At 50.6% G+C, this 17219-nt stretch overlaps 1 protein-coding gene across 2 annotated transcripts in view; it reads left to right on the forward strand.

Moving 5' to 3' along the window:
- The first annotated feature begins 5112 nt into the window (after nt 1-5112).
- The window catches only part of LOC146863482 (programmed cell death protein 4-like), a 145902-nt gene continuing 133795 nt past the window's right edge, over nt 5113-17219 (forward strand). Inside the window, exon 1 of one of the 2 annotated variants that reach the window (XM_085642909.1) lies at nt 5113-5252. The gene's annotated coding sequence lies outside the window, so the exon portion shown is untranslated. The remainder of the gene's footprint in view (nt 5253-17219) is intronic. The other variant, XM_085642910.1, reaches the window with a different exon arrangement.

Genomic DNA, 17219 nt, shown 5'->3' on the forward strand with positions numbered 1-17219 from the left:
TTTCCTGATAGATTTCAGGTTCCTGATCAACGTTCTCGTTCTTCACAGGAAACATTGGTCTCGCAAACTGGTGGTGGTGAACGTGGCAGAGGTCGGGGTGCCCCTCAAGGACGTGAGCAGCCCCGCCCAGCTGATGGTAAAGGCAAGCAGGACGACTTTCCACGTCAAAGACCTCCGTTTCAGAAAAAGAAAGTGGCTGTACTAACAGCGGGGTATACCACAGATAGTGAGAACACAGCTTCGGAACCTGACATGGGCACTAACGCTGCTAGACAGAGGTTACAATAGTGCGGCAAGCACTGCGTTCATATCTGAAGGCGACAGCAACTGACACGTTTATTACTGTAGAAACTGCTGACACTAGAGTGGCTCTCTCTGACAGACTATATGACATAGTCCTTTTAATTGAAGGTGACATACAACGTACAATAAAAGGGATTTTTGGGAAAAATCTGACCTCTACATATGACATTTTATTAGCAGAGGCAGACTGCCCCCCACCTTTCATTTTGGCAGCTCCGAGAGGGGCGGAGGTAATCCTCCCATCTTTCGCACACACTGTGCCGAAGGAGCAGGCTCAGACCTTTGCAGAAGAATGGGCTCGGGTGCTTGCACCAGCGTTGTACTGTACTCAGGTTGGTTGGGATAAATTATTGCCATGCCATGAGATTCTATTACAGTCAATGCCACAGCCACAACACCAATATCTCATGTGCCGCGAAGCTAGAGCTCACGTCGCAGAAATCCTTGAGCAATTGGAATATCAAGGAGTAATTGAAACATGTGTGTCACCCATGAATAATCCTCTTTTCACTGTAACCAAACCTGACGGGTCATACCGCCTAGTTTTGGATTACCAGCATTTGAACTCTCATTGTCAGACGTGCGCGGTACAGAATACCCATAGTTCTGCCCTCGTTGATAGTCTCGTGAGAAAAAGGTTTAAGACCACACTTGATATTTCAAATGGCTTTTACAGTCATAACCTGTCCTCTATTAGTAGTCAATGGACAGCCTTTACTTCTGGCGGCAAACAAAAACAATTTAAAAGATTAGCCATGGGCTACAAAAACCGTCCAGGTGTTTTTGCCGCACGTGTAGTCTCTCTGTTGGAGAGCATTGACGCTGATGCGTACTCGTATGTTGATGATATTTATCTCACAGACGACAAATTATGGCCGCATCTGTGTCGCGTTAACCGAATCATTGTCATGTTTGCGGACTTCGGTTACAAATTTAACTTTGCAAAATCACACATTGCAGAGTATATGTTATGTTATTATGACTTGTATAGCGCACTTATAACCTAAGGTATCTTGGCGCTCCCGGTTCTCCATGCTATGTTTCGGACCACTGATCCTAAAAGAGCCATGTCTTTAGTTGCTTTCTGAACTCAAAGAGGGAGGGAATTTTCCTAAGATATAGTGAGAGGGAGTTCCATTCCTTTATAGTATTATAGCTGAAACTCCTCCCACCCCAGTTTATTTTTTTGATTCTGACAGTAGGCATCAGATTCATATTTGCTGATCATAGAGGTCTCTTGGGGGAATACCATTTAAAAAGGTCCCATAGGAATTTTGGACCGTCCTTTTGGAGAGCCTTGTAGGCCTTAAATTTTAACCGCTGGCCGACTGGCAGCCAATGCAGGTCTTGAATCCCTTTCCTAACTGACTGGTGCTTAGAGATGTCCAAAATGAGTCTTGCTGCGGCATTTTGTACCCTTTGCAACTTTCTAAGATCATAGCCAGTTCGGTTTTAGAACCAATCATAGTACTGAAATGGCTTTGATTAAAACTACGGAAGAAATCCGATCTTCTCTAGATGGCGGTGGGTCAGCGGTTCTTATACTGCTTGACCTATCCGCAGCATTTGATACTGTAGATCATGATCTCCAGGTCCAACGATTAAAAACAATAGGGATAGGAGGAGAAGCCCTCTCCCTACTGAAATGCTTTTTATCATAAAGATCCCAAACTGTCCACCTAGGCGAATTCAAGTCGGCACTTTTTTCACCGCCACGCGGGGTCCCTCAGGGTTCCTCGTTGAACCCTATGCTTTTTAGGTCTCGCCTGAGCCAGGGCTTTAGCGCTGCTCTGGCGAGAGTTTTAGTAAGCGGGTTTTGGAAGTGCAAACTAGTGGCTTTTTCCAGGCCTCCAGCTACAGTGCCGTGAGCCGGGCACGTGCACCATTTGTCAGCCTGCGTGATCACTTTCGCGGCCGCTTTGATGTTCTCAGTGAGCCGCGCGGCCACTGAGAACATCAAAGCGGCCGCGAAAGTGCACACCATTTGCCAGCCTGCGTGCCTCTCTCTACCTTAGTGCACGCGACGTGCCCTACCCCCCTCCCTTATCCCACTTCCTTAGAGGATTACATGTATCCCATTGTGCTAGGATTGTTACATTTAAACATTATTACCAATACATTATCAAATGTAGAATTCTCAAAAAGAAAGTGCTTGCATATTAGTGGTGTTTAACGTGGTTTGTCTACTGAAGTATTTTTAAATATTTTAATTTTTAATTCTGAAGGGCACCAACTTGATTGAACTTGAATTCAGTGAATATTTTTAGGAATGGATGTGATCTTCACAGTGCCGCCTTTTTGTTGAGTTAATGACAGCAACAGTTTGCGATTGTCCGCAGATGGCGGCTGTAAGTCAGCGCTTACTTGCACAACCGGTCTGGCTGTTTGTTACCAACATGGAGGTGAGGTGGTTATTTTATTACCTGTTTAGGTGGTTCCTATATTACCAGTCCTTTGTTACCAGTATTAATCCGCGAGAGGCACGCGGGGGTCAGGTGCCGCACTCCTGCTCTCCTCGTCACCTCGGCCCTGCGACAGCGCTGAGCGGAGGGGAGACAGGTCTTCCTGGTGCCTGGCAGCAGTGACTGCTATCTACGCAGCAGATCTTGTCTTTAAGGGCCCAAGTGACAACTTTCACATCCTCTCTTCAAGTGTTTTCATCCCTAAAGTCGCTCAAGCCCTCCCCGGGTGACCCTCATCCCCAGGTATGTTGTTGTGCAAATTTCCCGTCTCCAGGCAAGATATCCGTCAGTCTGCGCGGAACTGCAGCCCCGCCCGCCACACACACACAAGGCTCCACTGACAGGAGGTGCGAAAGGGCAGCCAGAAACAGAGATACCAACGGCAACAGAAAGAAAACAAGCATTGACATAGCCAATAGCAGGGCTCGAAAAATCTGAAAAATTGTACTAGTCCTGCAGGACTAGTACCTTGAAAAATCTCCTCGCCCTAACAGTGACCTACTTGACCTCCTTCTCTGAAAGCGGAGCAAAAGTTACAAGATAACAAGATTTAAAGGCATTTTTATTGCTCATTTGCTTTGTGAGCAAAAAAAAGGCCTTTAAATCTTGTTATCTTGTCACATTTGCTCCGTTTTCAAAGACGGAGGACAAAAGTTAGTATGTTTTCCTACTCGCCAGAAAGGGCGAGTAGGACCTAAAAATAGCTCGACCTCATAAAATTTACCTCGCAAATGTGAGAGGTCGAGTGGATTTGTCGAGCCCTGAATAGGTCTCGCTTTTGGGACCTTATAAGTATTTAGTTATGCAACTGTTGCATGGCTAAACACTTATAAGGTCCCAAAGGTGAGACCTATTGGCTATGCCAATGCTTGTTAACGTTTATGTGGTGAATTGGCACCACTGATCAGAAGTTTTAATTTGATTCCTACCTCCTACGCCGATGATACCCAGTTATTTATCTCGACAGTAAATAAGGATATCACTCATTCTCTAAAGCTTCATGATTGCATGACTAAGTTAAGTAGCTGGATGAGCAATCACTGCTTGAAAGTAAATTCAAGCAAGACGGAGGTGATCATGTTTGGTAATCTCTTTCCACCATGGTCCCCTGAACGGTGTGGCCAGATGATCTCGGCCCCACTCCTACACCTGTAACCAAGGCTAAAAACCTTGGAGTTATTATAGATGACAAATTGAGCCTGAAGTCTCAAGTATCCAAGGTGGTGTCCTTCGCCTACTTCATGATTAAAACCTTAAGAAAAATATTTCCTTTCATTCCCTCAAAATCGAGAAAGACGGTTGTGACCTCTCTAGTCTTATCAAAACTTGGTTATTGCAACAGCCTGTGTATCAATATTCAATCCACTCTCCTTCAAGGCATTCCACCCGTGCACTGAGGGGCTGTCGGTTGTTCCTGCACTAGGCAGTAAGGTGGAGTGAGAGACACCACTGGGCCCTCCTCCGCGCCTGGAGTGGGGGGTTCCTGCTCCAGGCACTAAGGGGCAGTGGCAGACATACTCGGCGCCCCACCTCTTGCCTACTTGTGGAGTGCACGCCCCTGGTGAGCACCCGTCCCCCTGGGCCCTCGTCCCTATAATGACTCTCCAGCCCCTTGCCCACTTGTGGAGTGCACACCCCCTCGGCGCCCTCCCCGCCCTCCTGGTGAGCACACGCCCCTGGGCCCTCCTCCTGCTCCGCACACCCCAGTGGGGTGACCCCAGTCCGTCCCTCTGCTGTCAGTGACTCCAGAGTCCTCTTGCTCCAGGGACTTCCTACCCTCTCACGCCTGTGTGCGTGCACGCCCCTCTAGTTCCAGTGACCACCCCCTCGAGTTGTGTATGTGTTTTGAAGTGTGAGTTCACGCCCCCTGGCCCTCCTCCAGGTGTGCACACCCAGCTCCCTCCCCCTGACCCTCTGGGCCCTCTCCCTCCAGTGTGATCCCCCCCCCAGTTGTGTTTGTTTTTAAGTGTGAGTGCACGCCCCCCAGCCCTCCCTCCCTCCTGGCTCCTACCCTGAGCCCTCCTCCCACCTGCACACCCCGGACCCTCCCCCTGACCCTCCGTCCCTCCCCTCCCCGATCCCTGCCTCTGACCCTCTCTCTCCAGTGCCCTCCACCGCCTGGCAGAGTTTGTGGGCCCTCCCCATGGTGTGCACGCCCCCGGGTCCTCCCCCCTGCACACCCCGGACCCTCCTCTCTCCCTGATCCCTGCTTCTCAACCTCTCTCTCCGGTGCCCACCCTGCCCTCCTTTGCCTGGCAGTGTTTTTGAGTGTGAGTGCACGCCCCCTGGGCCCTCCCCCCTGGTGTGCACGCCCCCTGCACTCCCCGGACCCTCCCCCTGAACCTCCGTCCCTCCTCTCCGCGATCCCTGCCTCTTTCCTGTGAGCTCACTTCCTGCAGCTCTGGGCTATTTCTGGTGCAGGCTGTGCATGTGCGGAGCTGGGCGGCTGCTTGTGAGTGCGTGTGCCCGCGCGTGCTGCACCAGCAGGTAGGGTGCGTGTGCTGCAGGCCGGGGCGGGGGGTGCAGGGTGCACGCATGGGCCCATGGTACTATGGTACCCCTGTGCATTGCTCCCACGTGAGGGGGTGGGGGTTTGAGGTGCACGAGGGCCGTCACAGAGCTGGGGGCGGGGGCTGTGGTGCCCCTCGTGCAAGCACACTGGTCGACGTGTCCCTCGAGGCTGAGCGGGGAAAGGGGTGGGCGGGGCATACCTCGTGCGCTGAGCGAGGGGGCGGGGCCTTGGAGCAAAACATAAGAGCCCCCGTCGTGCAGGCATGGGGTTCGACCCTCACGCATAACATCACTGGAGGCTCGCTTGCACGTGGAGCTGAGGGCCTTCACTCTTGTAGCAAGAGGGGAGGCTGTGAGCTTCACTCTTGTGACCGCTGGAGGGCTGTGGGCTTCACTCGTGTGACAGTCGTAGAGCTGTGGGCTTCACTCTTGTGACAGATGGAGGGCTGTGGGCTTCACTCTTGTGACAGCTGGAGGGCTGTTGGCTTCACTCTTGTGACAGCTGAAGGGCAGTGGGCTTCACTCTTGTGACAGCTGGAGGGCTGTGGGCTTCACTCGTGCAAACAGTTGTGGGTCTTTACTTGTTTAAAAGATGAGGCTATGACGTTTAACTCGTGTAAACAACTAGAAACTGACGGTCTTCACTTGTATAAACAGTTGGGGGTCTTTGCTCTTGTAACAGCTGGGGGCTGTGCATATTCACTCTTGTAGCAAGAGGAAGTGAAGGCTATAGATCTTCACTCTTGTGACAGCTGGAGGGTTGTGGGATTCACTCTTGTGACAGCTGGAGGGTTGTGGGATTCACTCTTGTTACAGCTGGAGGGTTGTGGGCTTCACTCTTGTGACAGCTGGAGGGTTGTGGGCTTCACTCTTGTGACAGCCGGAGAGCTGTGGGCTTCACTCTTGTGACAGCCGGAGAGCTGTGGGCTTCACTCTTGTGTCAGGTGGAGGGCTGTGGGCTTCACTCTTGTGACAGGTGGAGGGCTGTGGGCTTCACTCTTGTGACAGGTGGAGGCCTGTGGGCTTCACTCGTGTGACAGGTGGAGGACTGAGGACTTCACTCTTGTGACAGATGGAGGGCTGTGGACTTCACTCTTGTGACAGATGGAGGGCTGTGGACTTCACTCTTGTGACAGATGGAGGGCTGTGGGCTTCACTCTTGTGACAGATGGAGGGCTGTGGGCTTCACTCTTGTGACAGCTGGAGGGGCTGTGGACTTCACTTGTGCAAACAGTTGTGGGTCTTTACTTGTTTAATAGATGGGGCTATAACTTTTTAACTCGTGTAAACAACTAGAAACTGAAGGTCTTCACTTGTATAAACAGTTGGGGGTCTTTGCTCTTGTAACAGCTGGGGGCTGTGCATCTTCACTCTTGTAGCAAGAGGAAGTGAAGCTATAGATCTTAACTCTTGTGACAGCTGGAGGGCTGTGGGCTTCACTCTTGTGACAGCTGGAGGGCTGTGGGCTTCACTCTTGTGACAGCTGGAGGGCTGTGAGCTTTACTCTTGTGACACCTGGAGGGCTTCACTCTTGTGACAGATGGAGGCCTGTGGACTTCACTCTTGTGTCAGCTGGAGGGCTGTTGGCTTCACTCTTGTGACAGTCGGAGAGCTGTGGGCTTCACTCTTGTGACAGCTGGAGGACTGTGGGCTTCACTCGTGCAAACAGTTGTGGGTTTTTACTTGTTTAATAGATGGGGCTATGACTTAACTCGTGTAAACAACTAGAAACTGACGGTCTTTACTTGTATAAACAGTTGGGGGTCTTTGCTCTTGTAACAGCTGGGGGCGGTGCATCTTCACTCTTGTAGCAAGAGGAAGTGAAAGCTATAGATCTTCACTCTTGTGACAGCTGGAGTGCTGTGGGCTTCACTCTTGTGACAGCCGGAGAGCCGTGGGCTTCACTCTTGTGACAGCCGGAGAGCCGTGGGCTTCACTCTTGTGACAGCCGGAGAGCCGTGGGCTTCACTCTTGTGACAGCCGGAGAGCCGTGGGCTTCACTCTTGTGACAGCCGGAGAGCCGTGGGCTTCACTCTTGTGACAGCCGGAGAGCCGTGGGCTTCACTCTTGTGTCAGCTGTTGGCTTCACTCTTGTGACAGTCGGAGAGCTGTGGGCTTCACTCTTGTGTCCGCTGGAGGGCTGTGGGCTTCACTCTTGTGACAGGTGGAGGCCTGTGGGCTTCACTCGTGTGACAGGTGGAGGACTGAGGACTTCACTCTTGTGACAGATGGAGGGCTGTGGGCTTCACTCTTGTGACAGCTGGAGGGGCTGTGGACTTCACTTGTGCAAACAGTTGTGGGTCTTTACTTGTTTAATAGATGGGGCTATAACTTTTTAACTCGTGTAAACAACTAGAAACTGACGTTCTTCACTTGTATAAACAGTTGGGGGTCTTTGCTCTTGTAACAGCTGGGGGCTGTGCATCTTCACTCTTGTAGCAAGAGGAAGTGAAGCTATAGATCTTAACTCTTGTGACAGCTGGAGGGCTGTGGGCTCCACTCTTGTGACAGCTGGAGGGCTGTGGGCTCCACTCTTGTGACAGCTGGAGGGCTGTGAGCTTCACTCTTGTGACAGCTGGAGGGCTTCACTCTTGTGACAGATGGAGGCCTGTGGACTTCACTCTTGTGTCAGCTGGAGGGCTGTTGGCTCAACTCTTGTGACAGTCGGAGAGCTGTGGGCTTCACTCTTGTGACAGCTGGAGGGCTGTGGGCTTCACTCGTGCAAACAGTTGTGGGTCTTTACTTGTTTAATAGATGGGGCTATGACTTAACTCGTGTAAACAACTAGAAACTGACGGTCTTTACTTGTATAAACAGTTGGGGGTCTTTGCTCTTGTAACAGCTGGGGGCGGTGCATCTTCACTCTTGTAGCAAGAGGAAGTGAAAGCTATAGATCTTCACTCTTGTGACAGCCGGAGGGCTGTGGGCTTCACTCTTGTGACAGCCGGAGAGCCGTGGGCTTCACTCTTGTGACAGCCGGAGAGCCGTGGGCTTCACTCTTGTGACAGCCGGAGAGCCGTGGGCTTCACTCTTGTGACAGCCGGAGAGCCGTGGGCTTCACTCTTGTGACAGCCGGAGAGCCGTGGGCTTCACTCTTGTGACAGCCGGAGAGCCGTGGGCTTCACTCTTGTGACAGGTGGAGGGCTGTGGGCTTCACTCTTGTGACAGGTGGAGGCCTGAGGGCTTCACTCGTGTGACAGGTGGAGGGCTTCATTGTTGTGACAGCTGGAGGGCTGTGGACTTCACTCGTGTAAACAGTTGTGGGTCTTTACTTGTGTAATAGATGGCGGCTATGGGTCTTCACTCATGTAAACAACTGGACACTGAGGGTCTTCACTTGTTTAAACAGTTGGGGGTGTCTTCACTCTTGTAACAGCTGGAGGGCTGTGGGTTTTCAATCATGTTAACCTATTGGTGCCTGGTTCTACACTTTTGTGAACACATGGAGTTGTGGGTCTTCACTCTTGTGACCACTAGGGGACTCTGAGTCTTTGCTCATGTAAACAGATTGGGAGGGCTGTGGGTCTTCACACTTGTAAACAGCTGTGGGTCTTTACTCGTGTAAACTGGTGGGACTATGGGTCTTCACTCGTGTAAACAGCTGGGGGACTGTGGGCTTTTTCTCGTGTAAACAGCTGGGGGACTGTGGGTCTTCACTCGTGTAAACAGCTGGGGGCTGTGGGTCTTCACTCATGTAAACAGCTGGGGGCTGTGAGTCTTCACTCGTAAACAGATGGGGACTCTGGGTCTTCATGTTTGTAAACCGCTTGGGGGCTGTGAGTCTTCATTCGTGTGAACAGTTGGGGGCTGTGGATCTTCACTCGTGCAAACAGTTATGGGTCTTTACTTGTTTAATAGATGGGGCTATGACTTTTAACTCGTGTAAACAACTAGAAACTGACGGTCTTCACTTGTATAAACAGTTGGGGGTCTTTGCTCTTGTAACAGCTGGGGGCGGTGCATCTTCACTCTTGTAGCAAGAGGAAGTGAAGGCTATAGATCTTAACTCTTGTGACAGCTGGAGGGCTTCACTCTTGTGACAGCTGGAGGGCTTCACTCTTGTGACAGCTGGAGGCCTGTTGGCTTCACTCTTGTGACAGCTGGAGGCCTGTTGGCTTCACTCTTGTGACAGCTGGAGGCCTGTGGGCTTCACTCTTGTGACAGCTGGAGAGCTGTGGGCTTCACTCTTGTGACAGCTGGAGAGCTGTGGGCTTCACTCTTGTGACAGCTGGAGGGCTGTGGGATTCACTCTTGTGACAGCTGGAGGGCTGTGGGATTCACTCTTGTGACAGCTGGAGGGCTGTGGGCTTCACTCTTGTGACAGCTGGAGGGCTGTGGGCTTCACTCTTGTGACAGTCGGAGTCTTGTGACAGTCGGAGGGCTGTGGGCTTCACTCTTGTGACAGCTGGAGGGCTGTGGGCTTCACTCGTGCAAACAGTTGTGGGTCTTTACTTGTTTAATAGATGGGGCTATGACTTTTAACTCGTGTAAACAACTAGAAACTGACGGTCTTCACTTGTATAAACAGTTGGGGGTCTTTGCTTTTGTAACAGCTGGGGGCGGTGCATCTTCACTCATGTTACAAGAGGAAGTGAAGGCTATAGATCTTCTCTCTTGTGACAGCTGGAGGGCTGTGGGCTTCACTCGTGTAAACAGTTGTGGGTCTTTACTTGTGTAATAGATGGCGGCTATGGGTCTTCACTCATGTAAACAACTGGACACTGAGGGTCTTCACTTGTATAAACAGTTGGGGGGGTCTTCACTCTTGTTCCAGCTGGAGGGCTGTGGGTTTTCAATCATGTAAACTGATGGGGGCTATGGATCTACTCTTTTGTAAACACATGGAGTTGTGGGTCTTGTAACCATTAGGGGACTGTGAGTCTTTGCTCATGTAAACAGATTGGGAGGGCTGTGGGTCTTTACTCGTGTAAACTGGTGGGACTATGGGACTGGTGAAGACTATGGGTCTTCACTTGTGTAAACAGCTGGGGGACTGTGGGATCTACTCGTGTAAACAGCTAGGGGACTGTGGGCTTCATTCATTTAAACAGCTGGGGGCTGTGGGTCTTCACTCATGTAAACAGCTGTGGGTCTCTACTTGAATAAACAATGGGAACTATGGGTCTTCACTATTGTAAACAACTGTAGGTTGTTGGTCTTAACTCGTGTAAACAGATGGGGCTGGGGGGGTCATAACTTGTGTAAACTTCTGGAGGCTGTGGGAATTCCCTTGTGTAAACAGTTGGGGGGGCTGTGGGTCTTCTCTCTTGTTACAGCTTGGGGCAGTGGGTCCATACTCGTGTAAAGTGATGGTGGCTCTGGGTCTGTGATGGTGGCTCTGGGTCTTCACTTTTGTAAACGGGCTGTGCTTCTTCACTCTTGTGACAGCTGGGGGTCTTAACTCTTGCAGTAAACAGTTGTGGGTCTTCACTCGTGTGAACAGCTGTACACTGTGGGTCTTCATTCTTGTGAACAACTAGAGGTCGTTGGTCTTCAATCGTGTAAACAGATGGCAGCTGGGTTTTCATTCTTGTAACAGAATGGGGCTGTGAGTCTTCACTTTTGTAAATGAGGCTGTGGGCCTTCACTCTTGTAAACAGCTGGCAGTCTTTGCTCATGTAGACAGCTGGGGACTGGGGGTCTTCACTCACAAAACAGCTGGGGACTAAGTCTTTACGCATGTAAACAGCTTGGGGCTGTGGGTCTTCAATCGTGTAAACGGATGAGGGCTGTGGGTATTCACTAGTGTAAACAGCTGGGGGGTTGTGGCCCTTTGCTTGTGTAAACAGCTGGGGGTTGTGGGTCTTTACTCATCTAACAGCTGGGGGGCTGTAGGTCTTGTGTGAACAGATGGGGCTGTGGGTCTTCACTCGTGTCAACGGATCGGGCTGTGGGTCTTCACACATGTAAACGGATGGGGCTGTAGGTGTTCACACATTTGAATAGATGGAGCTATGGGTGTTCACTCATGTAAATAGATGGGGGCTATGGGTCTTCACTTGTGTGAGTAAATGGGGGCTATGGGTCTTCATTCTTGTGAATAGATGGGGGGCTGTGGGTCTTCATTCGTGTAACACCTGGGGGCTCTGGGTCTTCACTGGTGCAAACGGGGGCAGTGAACCTACACTCATGTTAACATCGGGGGGCTATGGTCCTCACTCTTGTAACAGCTGAGAGGCTGTGAGTCTTCACTTGTGTAAACAGCTGTGTGTGTCTTCACTTTTGTATACATCTGGGGCTGTGGATCTTCACTCGTGTAAACCGCTGGGGGCTGTTGGTCTTCACTCATGTAAACGGCTGGGGTTGTGGGTCTTCACTTTTGTAAACAGCTGGGGGTCTTCACCTTTGTAAACAAACGGAGTTGTGGTTTTTTAGGTCTCGCGCCTAGCGTTGCAGTGCGTAGCACGAGACCTCATGTAGGGGGTTCTGAAAGCTGACCACACGCTCGTGCGTGTGGTTTTGCATTCGCCGGCTGCTATTGGCTTTAGCGTGTTTTAAAAAAAAAAAAAAAACAAGGCACGATATTGGGCAAAGGCGGGCGCATGTCCCCCCTTTTGCTCCGCCCATTCCCATCGGTGTCTATTACGCGCAGCAGCGCACATTCATCTCGCTGCCGCGCTCCCTTGCCCCCGCTCCTCTGTAGTGCTAATACACGTCCACCTGCGCCCCTCGCTCGACCTCCACCTCCCTGTCTCGCGCTCCACCCACCTGTCCGCCAGCTGCAGTTAAAGCTCCTTTTTAATGCGCAGTTTCAGCAATACACGTTCTACGACCATTCACTTGCAAATGCACTTCCTTTCATCGCTGCATTCTCGCCTGGATTTCAGGTTCTCAATCAGACGTGCACGGAAATACATTGTGTATTGTATTATATTTTATGTAGCGCTTCTCATACCCCGTGCAAGCCTTAAAGCACTGTATTTTATTAAGGCTTGGTTCCCTGTGCAAGACTAATTTATCTCACGAGTTGCCACATAATGGGCGCCGAACTAAGCGTAGGTGTAAACTGGAAGAAGCAGTGGGTGAACGCAGATTGGAGTAAGTACCAGGGACGTTTGACTAATGAATGCAATAAACCTTGAAGGATCTGCATTTATTTTTGGGATGCAGCTTTAACTATAGCCTCTCCATCAGGCCTGTCATTCTCAGGGGCATCTAGCATGTTCCTTTTCCTCCGGGAGTTATATATAGCACGAACTCGACCCCAAGAAGGTATCAGTGTGCTTTACATGAGCACCAGTTGTGTTACAGACGGCCATCATTTTGTTGGGCAGGGGAGATTAAGTGATTTGCCCAGAATCACAGGATGCTGAGTGCCCCTGCCGGGACTCAAAGCCGGTTCCCCACCTTCGAGGTGGACCGCTCTAGCTATTAGTCTACACAGGATGACATATTTACATGGGCCAGCCCACAGGCATAGGACTCGCTAATCTACATGAGACAGCTCACCTTGTGGTGTAACAACACAACCCGCAGCCCCAGCTTGTATTAAAGACTAGTGAATGGTGGCCTCAGAAGATACGGTGGCCGGGTTTGGTAAGTGCCCAGCACGAGTTAATTCTCCTGTTGATCTTCACGTTCCGCCTGGCGGTAGTGCGGCCCCCGGCCTGGTGAAGTTCTTTGTCCCAGGGTACAGTGCTGCCTCTCAACACTCCTGTTTGCACCCGGCAGCAGTTCCCGACCATGGTGCGTACCTCCAAGGACTCAGAACTTTCCTTACCTCCAACTTCAGTGACAAGCTCCGCCCTTTACTGACAAGTAGGCCACGCTCTCTCAATGAGTGTACACAAAAGCAATTTCCTACATTGGTGACAGGCAGTGACGACAGACCACGAAAAAAGAAGGCACTTTTTGCCGCTGCTGGGAAGGTGCACTGGAAAGGGCCTGTCAGTTCATTCGTGCACACCCACACCGCAAACTACACCTTCATCTCTTTACATCTTTTCCCTATAATCCGGGTCGGACTGGGACAGAAAATAGATTCGGGCACCAAGTTAAGTGTGGCCACCATTAGCGAATGAAATAGCTAAACAAGCATTGGCATAGCCAATAGGTCTTTTTTCCTTTTGCTTTTAGCACTTCATTTGAGTTTGTGTTTTATTTATTTATTTATTTTTTTTATTTTTTTTGCTCTCTCTAGTGTGTGAGGGATGGCTCTTAAACACCCCTGCCCTCCTGGTGACTCATTCCCAGTACCTGGACCTCATGGTATGAGCCAGGGGCCCCTGGGCCCTCTTCAGTAACCTGCCAGGGCACACAGCCCCCTGCACCCTTCATCCCCACCGGCGCACCCCGTATTGAGCCTGGGATTCCGCTCACTATTCCCAAATAAAGTGTGCACAACTCGCTCCATGTGTGCGTTGGTGATATTTACCGGACAAGGGCAGGCACTTCTTTGAAGGGAAATAGGTCTCGCATTTACAATAGTTTGAGCTATTGCCATTGTAAATGACAATAGCTTAAACTCTCGTAAATGCGAGACCTATTGAATTGTAAATGCTTGTTTCTCATGTAAACAGCTGGAGTTGTGTGAACAGCTGGGGGCTGTAGGTCTTCACTCATGTAAACAGCTGGGGGCTGTTGGTCTTCACTCGTGTAAATGGATGGGCCTGTGGGAGTTCACTCGTGTAAACGGTTGTGGGTCTTCACTCGTGTAAACAGCTGGGGGCTGTTGGTATTCACTTGTGTAAACGGATGGGCCTGTGGGTGTTCACTCGTGTAAACAGTTGTGGGTTTTCACTCGTGTAAACAGCTGTCGGCTGTTGGTCTTCACTCGTGTAAATGGATGGTCCTGTGGGTGTACACTCGTGTAAACAGCTGGGGGTCTGTTGGTCTTCACTCATGTAAACAGTTGTTGGTCTTCACTCTTATAAACAGCTGTGGGCTCTGGGTCTTCACTCGTGTAAACAGCTGAAGCTGTGAGGCTTCCCTCGTGTAAACAGATGAGCTGCTGGATCTTCATTCTTATAATAGCCCGGGTGCTGTGAGTCTTCACTTTTGTAAATGGGGCTGTAGGCCTTTACTCAAACATCTGGGGTTGTGTAAACAGCTGGGGGCTTTGGGGTCACTTGTGTAAATGGATTGGGCTGTGGGTATTTACTTGTGTAAACAGCTGGGAGCTGTAGCTCTTTGCTTCTGTAAACAACTGGGTGGCTGTGGGTCTTCACATGTGTAAATAGATGGTGTTGTGAATCTTTTGTAAACTGGTGGGGGTTGTGGGTCTTCACTCGTGTAAACTAATAGGGTTGTGGATCTTCACTTTTGTAAAAATAGGCTGTGGGTCTTAACTCGGGGCTGTGGGTCTTCACTCATGTGAACATCTGGGGGCTGTGGGTCTTCACTCATGTAACCAGCTGGAGCCGTGGATCTTCACTTGTGTAAACAGCTGGGACTGTGGGTCTTGCCTTGTGTAAACGGGGGCTGTTGAACATTCACTTGTAAACAGCTGAGGCTTTGGGTCTTCACGCGTGTAAACAGCTGGAGCCGTGGATCTTCACTCGTGTAAACAGCTGGGGCTGTGGGTCTTACCTTTGTATAAACAGGGGGGCTGTGTAAAGATCTTACCCGTAAGAGATTCTGCAGGAATGCCACGGAATCTGTGATGTCGTTGCTAGCCCCTGCCTTCCACCACCACCTAATGCCTGTATCAGACCCTAGAGAGCACAGGCACTAGGGGAAAGCAGGGAAACAAAACAAGGAAAGAGGGGAAGAGATCTCCGCAGCCACAGTCCGCTGCTCTTTCTGGATGTCTCAACACGGATTGTATCAGGTCTCGGTAGAGCTCCCTGGATAGTGTGTCTAAAAAGGAATGTCAGAATTAGGGGAGAGGCTAAGAAAAGCAGATATAAAGTGGAACGGTGTTCATCAGAAACAGGGAAGGTGCATAAAGGAATACCTAGGGTCTGCTGTAGGATGGCAGTATGCTTTAAGAGGGCAATCTGGGGCGAAGTCTTCTATAATGTATATCCTAAACTTAGAACATAGGAAACAAACATATATGAGTTCCAGTACTCTCCAATCGCCTCCCCCTTTCCTTTCTACATGCTCATCCCCGTTACCGGATATGCAAGCAGGGCGATGATCAGAAGTAACGCTGCTCCAAGATAGACCCAGTCTGTGTCAACAGGTCTCCGAAGGCAGAGAGAGTAGGTGGAGTCTTCTCATTCACCCTTGGCAGCTAGGATTGCCCTGTTAAGCCTCAGATACTCAACTCCAGAGAGGCAAAAGGAGGACACAATGCACAGCGAGAGTGGCACCAGCGGAGATAGTAACAGGAGCGAGGGATATTCAGCAAGGTGGGAGAGCACCCCAAGACACCCGGCCGGCCCTCGGGAAGAAGCTCCGGAAAGGCGGGCGGAGCGCTGGATATGCGATACTGTCGCCAGAGGAGGGAAAGCACCCCAGACACCCGGCCGGCCCTCGGGATGCAGCTCCGGAAAGGCGGGCGGAGCGCTGGGTATGCGATACTGTCGCCAGAGGAGGGAAAGCACCCCAGACACCCAGCCGGCCCTCGGGATGCAGCTCCGGAAAGGCGGGCGGAGCGCTGGGTATGCGGGGCTGTCCACAGAGGAGGGAAAGGGTGAGAAGGGAAATGCCTGAATAACGGCAATCTAAGGACAACAGAGGGCCCGCCCTGCCTCGGGAACACCGATCCAAGCAGGCGAGCAGAATACGGGGCAAAAGTACGAGGAGTAACAACGGCAAAAAGGCTAACAGGTAGTCTTTAGTCCAAAAATAGAGTCTCCAGCAAGCGAACGCCGCGAGGGCGTCTAGAATCCAGAATCAGGAAGCGCAAACAGGAAACAGGAAATGGACGTCACAACTACGGGGCAACACTAGAACGCGAAGCCTCGAGTCATTGCGTGTCCGGCTTTTCAACAGTTTCGCCGTTAAGGAGCATGCGCACAGGTACAGTCACGGATCACGGCTTCCTGCACTCGACAATCCTGACAGTACACTCCCCCCAGAACACCCCCCACCGGTTTGGGCTTGTGAGGGTTTCTCCTGTGAAACTGACGTATTAACCTAGGAGCGTGTACCTGACTTGCGGGTTCCCAGGACCGTTCTTCTACCCCGTAACCCTTCCAATGTATTGGGTACTGTAAACGGCGTCTACTTCTTCTGGAGTCAACTATGGCTTCAACTTCGTATTCTTCATTTCCTTCAACAGATATGGGCGCTGGTGTTGGGGGGGAGACGAGTACCGGGTTCCACTGGTTTCAATAGGGATACATGAAAAACAGGGTGCACCTTTAGATTCACTGGCAGCTTTAATTCCATAGCTACGGGATTAATTACTCTCGTAATGATGTATGGACCCAAAAATCTACGTTTGAACTTACAGGAGCCCCTTATAGGGATGTGTTTAGAGGACAACCATACCTCGTCTCCTGGCTTATACAGTGGTTCTACTTGTCTATGGAGATCTGCCCCTCTCTTATAGCTAGCTTTAGCCTGATCCAAATTAGTTTGAGTGAGTCGGTGTATGGATTGAAGGTCCTGAATGAACACATTAACTGCCGGAGTGGTGCACTCATTGAAAGAGAGAGAAAGGAAAGCTTTAGGATGGAAACCATAAGAACAGAAAGTGTATTTGGTGGATGTATGTTGACTATTATTGTACGCGAACTCTGCCATCCATACCATGTTATCCCAATCAGAAGTGGAAGTTAGTGTTTGAGATCGTATATATTGTTCAAAACACTGGTTTACTCTTTCTGTCTGACCATCGGTCTGTGGATGGTGGCTAGAAGACAGTCGTACATCGATTTGCAGCAAGGCACATAGTTTTCTCCAGAACCGAGAAACAAATTGAGCACCCCTGTCTGAAATTACCACTGCGGGGAATCCATGCAATTTTACCACTTGTTGAAGAAAAACGGTGGCCAGAATGTTGGCTGTAGGGAGACCCTTTAGCGGGATAAAGTGTGCTGTCTTTGTAAA

This window comes from Triturus cristatus, chromosome 2_2, assembly GCF_964204655.1.
Source record: "Triturus cristatus chromosome 2_2, aTriCri1.1, whole genome shotgun sequence".
Classification (NCBI taxonomy): Eukaryota; Metazoa; Chordata; class Amphibia; order Caudata; family Salamandridae; genus Triturus; species Triturus cristatus.